Genomic DNA, 10,784 nt, shown 5'->3' with positions numbered 1-10,784 from the left:
CTGTTCTTTTTTTTTGCCCATATTCTAATTGGATTGCCTGCTTTTTTCTATTGAGTTTTGAGAATTTTTTTTTTTTTTTTTTTTTTTGTCTTTTTGTCTTTTTTCGTGACCGGCAACGGGATCGCAGCCCTCGGTGTTGCGCCCGCACCTCGCTCAGCCAGTGAGCGGCCGGTCTGTATATGGGATCCGAACCCTCGGCGGGAGCGCCACCACGCTTACCAAGCGGCGCACTGTAGCAGTGCGCCACCGGGCCGGCCCCAAGAATTCTTTATGTATTCTAGATGATAATCCTTTGTTGAATTTATGATTTGCAAATATTTTCTCACAGTCTATAGCTTGTATTTTCATTCCCTTAGCAGGGCCTTTTGCAGAGCAGAAATTTTAAATTTTGATGTTTAATGTATTAGTTTTTCCTTTATGGATCATGCTTTCAGTGTTAAGTCTAAGAACTTGTTGCCTAGTCCTAGATCCTGAAGATTTCCTCTTTTTTTCTAAAAGTTTATAGTTTTATGTTAAGTCCATAATCTATTTTGAGTTAATTTTTGTATAAAGTGTAGGAGTTAGGTAGATGTTTATTTTCTTGTCTGTGGGTATTGAATTGCTCCAGCACCATTTGTTGAAAAGGCTATCCTTCTGCTGTTGAATTGCTTTTGTGCCTTTGTTAATAATTAGTTGTGGGCATATTTGTATGGGTCTATATCTGGGTCTTCTATTCTGTTCCACTGATCTATGTGTCTATCTCCACCAATACCATACTGTCTTGATTACTGTAGCTACAGCATAAATGTTAATTTCAAGAACAGTGATTCCTTTCACTTTATTCTTCTTTATTGTTTTAGCTATTCTAGGGCTAGTGCTTTCCTATATAAATTTTAGATTAAGCTTGCTCTGTTTTTTCTCATCACAAAAATTTATTTCTATGTGATGAGTATTTGAGCTCCTCTCTTCCAGCCAGCTGAGAACACACAATAAATTATGGTGAATTACAGATGCCTAGTACCACTGTAGACCACTATACCTTATTTTTCTTATCTAGATATGCAACCTGTCCCTATCCTTTCCTCCCCTTCCTGGCCTCTAGAGACCACAGTGCTGCTCTCTACTTCTTTTTATAAGCTCAACGTTTTTTTTTAGCTCCCACATATGAATGAGAAGCAGTGTTTATCTTTCTGTGCTTGATTTATTTCACTTAACCTAATGCCTTCCAGCCTCATCCACGTTGCCACAAATGACAGGATTTCATTCTTTTTTATGGCTGAGTAGTATTTATTCCATTGTGTATATACCGCATTTCCTTTATACATTTATCAGTCAATGAACACCTAGGTTGATTCTATATCCTGGCTATTGTAAATAGTGCTGCAATTAATATGGGTGTACAGATATCTCTTTGGTATATGAATATCCTTTTCTTTGGATAAATACCCAGCAGTGGAATTGCTGGATCATAGGTAGTTCTATTTTCAGTTTTTTGAAGAATCACCACACTGTTTTTCATAATGGCTGTACTAATTTTCATTCCTAACAGTGTATAAGAGTTACCCTTTCTCCACATCCTGGCTGGCATTTGCTGTTAACTTTTTGATAACAGCTATTCTAACTGGGGTGAGATGATGTCTTAGTGTGGTTTTGATTTGCATTTCCCTGACGATTAGTGATGTTGAGCATTTTTAAATATACCTTGGCCATTTGTATGTCTTCTTTTGAGAAATGTCTATTCAGGTCATTTGCCCGTTTTAAAATCAGGTTACTATTATTATTATTTTGCTGTTAAGTTCCTTGTATGTTCAGGATATTAATTTCTTATTGGATGAATAATTTGCAAATATTTTTTCCCATTCTGCTGACTACTCTTCACTCTGTTGATTGTTTCTTTTGCTGTGCAGAAGCTTTTTAATTTGATGTAATCCCATGTTTCTATTTTTGTTGTCTGTGCTTTAGAAGTCTGCTCTTTAAAATTTTTGGCCAGGGGCCAGCCCCGTGGCTCACTCGGGTGAGTGCGGTGCTGTTAGCACTAAAGCCGCGGGTTCAGATCCTCTATAGGGATGGCCAGTGCGCTCACTGGCTGAGCCTGGTGCGGATGACACCAAGCCAAGGGTCGCGATCCCCTTACCGGTTAAAAAAAAAATTTTTTTTTGGCCAGAAGAATAAACTTGTTTGTGTATACAAAAACACTTACTGGGATTTTTTTTTTTTTTTTTTTTGTCTTTTTCATGACTGGTAAGGGGATCGCAACCCTTGGTGTGGTGTCGCCCACACCTCGCTCTACCAGTGAGCACACCAGCCATTCCTACATAGGATCTGAACCTGCGGCGGGAGCGTCACTGCGCTCCCAGTGCCGCACTCTCCCGAGTGTGCCACGGGCTCGGCCCTTACTGGGATTTTGATAGGAATTATATTAAATGTAGAGATCAATTTGGAGTGAATTTACATCTTTATTATATTGAATCTTCCATTCCATGAATATGGTATGTCTCTCCATTTAGTTATGCCTTTGGTTTATTTCCTTAGCATTTTATAATTTTCAGCACAGGGATCCTGCACATATTTTAAGTTGATGCTATACCTTTTATTTATTTTTCTTGCTTTTTTGCAGTGCCTAGAATTTGCAGGACTCTGACGAATAAGAAGAGGGTGATAGTGGACATCCTTGCCTCATTTCTTAATCTTAAGAAGAAAGCATTTCATCCTTTACCATAAACTATATAAGCTGAAGGGTTTTGTGGTTTCTCATTATTAGGTTAAGGAAGCTCCCTTCTATTCCCAGTTTGTCTAGAGATGTTTTTAAAATTATTATTATTGTAAATGGATGTTGAATTTTGTTAAAAGTCTTTCCTGCATGTGTTGAGATGATAATATGGCTTTTCTTCTATAGTCTGTAGATATGAATTTCACTGATTGATTTTCTAACATTAAGACAGACTTCTCAAATTCCCAGGATAAATGCCACTTGGTCATGAGGTATTACCTTTAAAAATATACACGTATATATTTTATACACATGTATGTTTTAATATATCTATTCAAATTTTTTTTTGCAATTTGCAAGTATTTTGTTGAGAATTTTTGCATCTGTGCTTATGAAAGATATTGTTCTGTAGTTTTATGTTCTTTGTAATGTTGTTTGTCTGGTTTTGGTCTCGGAGTATTGCTAGCTTCATAAAATGAGTTTGGAAATGCACTCTCCTCTTTCATTTTCCAGAATAGTTTGCATGGGATTGGCATTATTTTTTCCTTAAATGTTTGACAGAATTCTCCAGCACAGCCATTTGGGCCTGGAGTTGTCTTTGTAAGAAGAATTTCAGGTACAAATTCAATTTCAATTTCTTCAAATTTAAATTTAATTTTGTAATAGTTATAGAGCTATTGAGGTTATATATTTCATCTTAAGTGAGCTTTTGTAGTTTGTGTCTTTTAAGGAATTTGCTCATTTAATCTCAGTTGTTGAATTTATTGACAGGAAGTAGTTCATAATATTCACTTATTATCCTTTACACATCTATAGAATTTGTAGTAATGGTCCCTCTCTAATTTTGATATTGGTGATTTATATCTTCTTTCTTTTTTTCTCCCTGATCATTCTGGCCAGAGGTTTATCAATTTTATTGATATTCTCAAGAATCAAGCTTTTGCTTTTATTGATTTTTTAAATATTGTTTTTCTGTTTTCTCCTATACTTTGGGAGTAATTTACCTTTATTTTTCTAGTTTTTTAAGGCAAAAATTTAGGTCTTGATTTCAGTTTTCCCTGCTTTTCTAATGCAAGCATTTAATGCTTGATATTTTCTTCTAAGCCTTAGCAGCATCCTACAAATTTTAAGTCATATTTTAATTTTTATTCAGTTCAAATATTTTATCCTTCTTCTTGTAATTTCTTTTTTAACCCATGGATTATTAAAAGGATACTCTTTAGTTTCCACGTATTTGGGGAATTTCCAGATATTGTTGCTACTAATTTCTAATTTAATTCTATTGTGGTCAGAAAATATTATTTGTATAATTTTAGTCCTTTTAAATTTATTGAGAGTTGTTTTATGGCCTAGAATATGATCTGCCTTGATGAATGTTTCATGTGCCCTTGAAAAGAATGTATATTATGCTGTTGTTGTTGACAGTGTTATTCAGGTCATCTCTGCCTTTACTGACTGTCAGTTTTATCAATTATTGAGAGAAGGGTATTGAGATCTCCAACTAACTGTGGGTTTCTCTGCTTCTCCTTTGAAATCTATCAGTTTTTGCTTCATGCATTTTGAATCTCTATTATGTGGTGCAATAGAATTTAGGATGATTTGGTTCTCTTGAGGAACTGTCCCCTTTATCATTATGAAATAATCCTCCTTATCCTTGTAATATTCCTTCCTCTTAAATCCACGTTGCCTTATACTAATATAGCAGCTCCAATTTCTTTTCTTTTTTTTTTCTTTTTGTCTTTTTTTCGTGACCGGCAATGGATTGCAACCCTCAGTGTCACGCCCGTACCGGACCGGGACCAGCAACGGGATCGCAATCCTCGGTGCCCGTACCGGACCGGGACCGGCAACGGGATCGCAACCCTCGATGTTGCGCCCGCACCTTGCTCAGCCAGTGAGTGGCCGGTCTGTATGTGGGATCCAAACCCTCGGCGGGAGCGCTGCCACTCTCCCAAGTGGCACACTGTAGCAGTGCGCCACCGGGCCGGCCCTCCAATTTCTTTTGATCAGTGTTAGTACTGTTGCTTTTTCATCCTTTCACTCCTACTTTTAATTTCGAAGTGGATTTCTTGTAGACAGCTTAGAGTTGGACCTTATTTTTATATCCAAGCTGATAATCACACTTTTAACTGGTGTGTTTAGACTATTTACATTTGATGTCATAATTGATATGGTTGACTTTAACTTCATTATCTTGTTACATGTTTTTTATGTCTCCCACTTGTCTTTCATTTCCTTTTTTCTATTTTTGTGCCTGGAGAGTTTCTAGCCATAGCACAGGGAGCGGGAGTGCATGCAGAGTCTTGCAGTCTCCATGAGTTGAACAGGGTTTAGAGATTAGAGAGGCCAATGGGGTGAGAATTTGTGAGTCAGAGTAGTTACTACCAGACCTCTTCATGGAAAATAGATAAAACTTACAATATAATCCCACTTAGCCCTCCCACTCTGTCCTGTGTTCCATCGTCACTATATGTTTTACATGTACACATGTTAAACACCCACAGTACAATGTTATAATATTTGATTAAGCAATCAGATATCTTTTCAGTAAATTAAAAGAAGAAAAAAGTATTTTAAATAACGCATATATTTACCATTTTAGTTGCTTTTTATTCCTTACTTTATATCTGAGTTTTATCTGTTGTCACTTACCTTCCGCTGCAAGAACATCCTTTAGAACCTCCTGTAGTAGAGGCCTGCTGGAAATAAATTCTCTCGGTTTGTTGTCATCGTTAGCATCTGAAATGTCACTATTTCATCCTCATTTTTGAAGAGTGTTTTTGTTAGCTATAGAATTGTGAGTTGAGAGGTTAGAGTTATTTTTTCCCCATGCAGAATTTTAAGGATCTTTTATCTCCTGAGTTTTGCTGTTCCTGTCAAGGAGCCAGTGTCACTTGTCCCGCCATCCTTCTCATTGGAACGCGTCTTTTATCTCTGGCTGCTTTCAAGATTTTTTTCTCTCTTGGACTTTCAGCAACACAACTGTGGTTTCTTATTTGTACTTTTATTTATATTTATCTTGTTTGTGGTTTTGCTGATCATTTTGGATCTCTAAGTTGATATTTTTCACCAAATTTGGCAAGTTTTGAGCAATTTTTCTCCAAATATTTTTTCTGTTTCATTCTCTCTCTCTAATTATATATCATATATGTAACAACTATATATATGTAATCTCTAAAGCAACAACTAAAAAGTTGCTATATGTATAATATATGTAGTTGTTGCACATATTTAATATACATAAATAACAACTTTTTAGTTGTTGCTTTAGGGATTATATACATACTTAACCTAACAATCTAGAGATAATATTACACCATTGCATGTAACATATAGAAGCCTTCTAACCATATAAATATCTTTACCTTGTCTATGTTATAATTTTCATATGTATTATATTTACGTACATTGAATCCCTAACAATATTATAATGTTTGCTTTTTACAGTTCGTATGTATTTTAAAGTACTCTAGAGAAGAAAAGTAGCCATGATATTTACTCAGATATTTACCTTTTCTGTTGTTCTTCCTTCATTCCTGAAGTTCTGAGTTTTATTCCAGTATCATTTCTCTTTTGTTTGGAGAGTATCCTTTCATATTTCTTTTAGAGAAGGTCTACTAATGACACATTCTCTTAATTCTTTTTTTTTCTTTTGAGTATGTCTTTATTTTACCTTCATTCTTGAAGATTTTTGCTCGCTATAGAATTCTGAGTTGACAGTTCCTTTGTTTTCTTAAGCTGATTGATGTTGTCTCAAGGGCTACTGAGGTTCTATTCATTTTCTCTCAACTTTTTTTTCTCTGTCTTGTGCTATTTATCTGTTTTTAAGTTTACTAATCCCTTCTCTTATTGTCTCCACTATTTTGGCAAGTCCATTCAGTGAATTTTTTGTTTGAGGTATTGTAATTTTCAGCTCTACAGTTTCCATTTGAACCCAACTTTTCAAATTTTTAAAAATTGTGCTAAAATACACATTTCAAATTTACCATCTTAATCATTTTTAGTGTACAGTTCAGTGGCATTAAGTACATTTACATTGTTCTACCATTACCACCATCCATCCACAGAACTCTTTTTCATCTTTCAAAACTGAAACTGTCACTGCCTGGGGGCCCTGCTGGGGCCCTGAGGCATGGAGCCAGGGGAAGTGGAACCCAGCCACAACCAGGTAAAGAGCACACCAAAAACACCATTTTCACACAGTTAGCCCTCCATAGCCACCACAATTGCCATGGCTGCTGCAAAAGCAGCTAGTCTCTATAGCAGCAGTCACAGCCACCATGCAGATGGCACGCCAGACTCAACTGCACTGACACAAGAGAGGCACCAGAGGAGACCAAAAAAAAAAAGAAGAGGTCTGCTCTGTCCAAAAAGCACACTCCAGAGTACAGAAGAAGCATCTGATCTGATTTATGATAGTAAGGGAGGACTTGATCACACCTGTCTCAGTACTGGACAGATCATCTGGGCAACAAACCAACGGAGGAACAGTCAATCTATCAGATGGAGGGAACAAATCTATGGTTATTATAGTGGGGAGGGGAAGGGGGAAGAGGGAGATTGGATAAGGGGCATAAAGATTAAGTATGATTTGTAACAATGAATAAGCTAATAAAAAACAAAAATATATATAAAAAAAGTGAAACTGTGTCTCCATTAAACATTAACTCCCCATTTCCTCCTCCCTCCATCCCCTGGCAACCCCATTCTACTTTCTGTCTCTGTAAATTTGACTACTTTAAGGACCTCATATAAGTGGAATCGTAACAGTATTTGTCCTTTCATGACTGGCTTATTTCACTTAGTATAATGTCTTCAAGTTTCTCCAAGTTGAAGCATGTGCCAGAATTTCCTTCTTTTTTAATATTAAATATAACTACCTAGATGCATACACCACATTTTATTTATCCATCCATGTGCTGATGGACACTTGGGTTGCTACCTCCTTTTGGCTATAACAAATAATGATGCTATGAACATCAATGTTTTAAATTTGTATCTTAAATATTCATTGTTAATATATAGAAATACAACTGATCTTTGTATATTGGCCTCATATCCTGTAACCTTACTAAAATCATTTAGTACTCTAAGGAGTTTTTGTATAATATAAATGGATTTTGAAATTTTCTATGTAGACAATCATATCATCTGCCCATAAACATAGATTTATTTTCTCCTGCCAATTCTGTCAAGTACTTTTCCCTCATCTATTGAGATGACCACATGATTTTTCTTGTTCTTCTTTTTTTTCAATCCAATGTAACAATCTCTGTTTTTTAATTGCTGTGCATAGACCATTTATTTTTAATGTGATTATTGATATAGTTGTGATTATTAATATTGGGAAGGTTTTGGATTGAGGTGTACCATTTTATTTTTTTATTTTTTTATCTTTCTCACTTTCTTCTCTGTTCCTTTTTGTGCCTTCTTTTGAATTAATTTTTTACTATTCCATTTATTTTATCTGTTGGCTTTTGTCTTATATTATTTTTTGCTATATCTCTTTGTATTACTTATTAGTTGTTACTTGCTTTAAGGATTATGTATAAATGTAGTAGCCATATAAGTATCTTTGCTTTGCCCATGCCATACTTTTTTTTTTTTCCTTTCTGTCTTTTTTTACTGACCGGTAACGGGATCGCAACCCTCGGTGTTGCACCCGCACCGCGCTCAGCCAGTGAGCGGGAACCGGTCTCCACATGGGATCCGAACCCTCGGCAGGAGCGCTGCCACGCTCCCAAGCGGCGCACTCTCCAGTGCGCCACCGGGCCGGCCCAGCCCAGCCCATGCCATACTTTACCTCCTTTGAGGTGTTATACTTTCACCTTCTCTGTGTTGTAATTGTCATATGTATTTCATCTGTATACATTGAACCCCCTTCTGACAATGTTATAATGTTTGCTTTTTATAGTTTACACATATCTTAAAGTATTTTAGAGAAGAAAAAATAGTCCATTATATTTATCCAGATATTTACTTTTTCTGTTTCTCTTCCTTTATTCCTGAAGTTCCAAATTTTATTCTGGTATTATTGCTTTTTGTCTAGACAACATTCTTTCATATTTCTTTTAGAGTAGTTTTACTGATGATTAACTATTCTAATTATTTTTTTTCTTCTGAGTATGCTTTTATTTTGCTTTCATTTTTGAATATTTTTGCTCTGTATAGAATTCTGAGTTGACAGTTCTTTTCTTTCATATTTTTAAAGATTTTTTTTCCCCGGTCTTCTGACAATCATTGTTTCCGATAAGAAATCTTGTGTCATTGTTCCTTACTATATAAGGTGTAATTTTTCTGTCCAGCAAACTCCAGCTGCCTTGGCCTTCCTGAATTCTTGACTCTGTCCCTTCAATTCAGAAAGACCACCAGGCTCTGCTCGGGTCCTTGCTGCCTGTGCTGCAGCCTGCAAGTGCTCTCCAGGCCGGACACTGGGGCAGCCAGAGGCCCTTCCTCTGCTCCCTTTCTCTTCGGGATCACTCCTGTGCTGCCTATTTTCTTGTGTCTGAAAACCATTGTTGTACATATGTTCATCTGCTTTATTAACTTGCTGAAGGCAGCAGGATAAGTCAAGTCCCTGCCACTCCACCAGAGCCAGAAATGGGAGTCAGATGAAGCTTTAAGGGGATGTAAACACAGACTTTGCATCTTTCCCTGCAGGGTTCCCCCAGCAGCCTGAGTCCCACCTGCTTGCACTCAAGCCTGTAAGCCTGTGGCTCTCTCCGTGTGCTCCCTGGCTTTCCAGCTTGTGTCTCCTTCAGTTTCCTACTGCTTGTCGCTCTCCAGCATCTTCAAATAATTGTTTTTCGTATTTGCAAAGTGTCCCTGCTTGACGCCTGTGCTTTTTCTGTTACCACCAACACAGTGTTTCAACCCTCATGGCCTCCTATGTGGACATTAGCACCATTTTCTTCATTTACCAATGAAAGGGCTGACACTTGGGACGATTCAGTTACTGGGGCGAGGCCACCCGGCCAGGAAATGGCAGAGCCAGTGCAGGGCTCTAAAGCCACATCTCAATGGGGTACCAAGGGAGATGGGAATGAGGAGGCAGCCACTGCGTGGAACTTTGGTTTTGGGGTCAGATGCCTGAGAGTTGTGGCCCCAGAGGTGTTTGTTCTCACTGGGGCCCTCAGAGCTGTGGGCATTCACTGGACCTTCAATTGTTCCCAGCCACAACCACGTGGGGGGGAATGTGCAAGGGAGGACCAGGCATCCGGTGAACGACACTTCTAAAAATTCTATCATGCTCTTGTCTGTTCAAAACTCCTCAATGGCTCCTGTTGCTCTTAGAATAAAAACTCAACTCCCTCCAGTGGCCTACTAGTCCCCTGCCCCTTTCCCACCTCATCTGATTCCCGCATCCCTATATTGCTCTCTTCTTTCTAGCCACAGTGGCTTCCTTTCTTTAAACTTTCATGACCCATCCGACCCCAGGGCCTTTGCACATGCCGTTCCCTCTGTTTGAATTGATTTCTTCCATCTTCTGCACCGTTGAATACCCACATCCTTGTGCTCTCAGCTCAGCTGTCTATTCCTCAGGGAACGCTTTCCCCAACAGACACCCCCTCAACCAGGCTGGAGCAGGCCTCCCTTTAAAATGTCCTCATCACACCATGCACCTGTACTTCATGGTGGTTGTCACAGTTTGTAGTATATTTCTTTGGGTGATAATTTGATGAGTGTCTGTCTCTCCAGCTAGACTATAAACACTGTGAGGGCAGGGGCCATCTCTTCTCAACACTGTCTCTCTGCAGCTGACACACAGTAGGAGCACAATGAATGAACGAATGAATGAAATGCATACAGGGGTGAGGTGGGAGCCTGCAGCAGTTCCCTGACACCATCCCCTCTGCCCATAACTGCCATCCATGAGCTGTTTATCTGTGGCAGGGGGAGGAAATGGGACTGTGTTGTCTCCCAGCCACAGGAGGAGACAATGTCTTCCTTTGGGGGCCACGAGTTTATGGGGGAGGAGGCAGGAGACACGTGCGCCTGTCCCGTTTGGAACTTTCAGGGCCAAGTGACATTTGGATGGAGGAAGCAGAGCCAAGAGGACGGGGTGGAAGGGTGGGGGGGGTGAGGAGTGGGGGTG

The 10,784-nt window shown here is 38.4% G+C and overlaps 1 pseudogene; it reads left to right on the top strand.

The window, feature by feature from the left end:
• LOC103608932 overlaps positions 1–10,784 on the top strand; it is a 38,463-nt pseudogene that overhangs the window by 21,752 nt on the left and 5,927 nt on the right.

This window comes from Galeopterus variegatus, unplaced genomic scaffold (assembly GCF_000696425.1).
Source record: "Galeopterus variegatus unplaced genomic scaffold, G_variegatus-3.0.2 Scaffold157, whole genome shotgun sequence".
NCBI lineage: Eukaryota > Metazoa > Chordata > Mammalia > Dermoptera > Cynocephalidae > Galeopterus > Galeopterus variegatus.
This window is presented reverse-complemented; position numbering and strand designations above follow the sequence as displayed.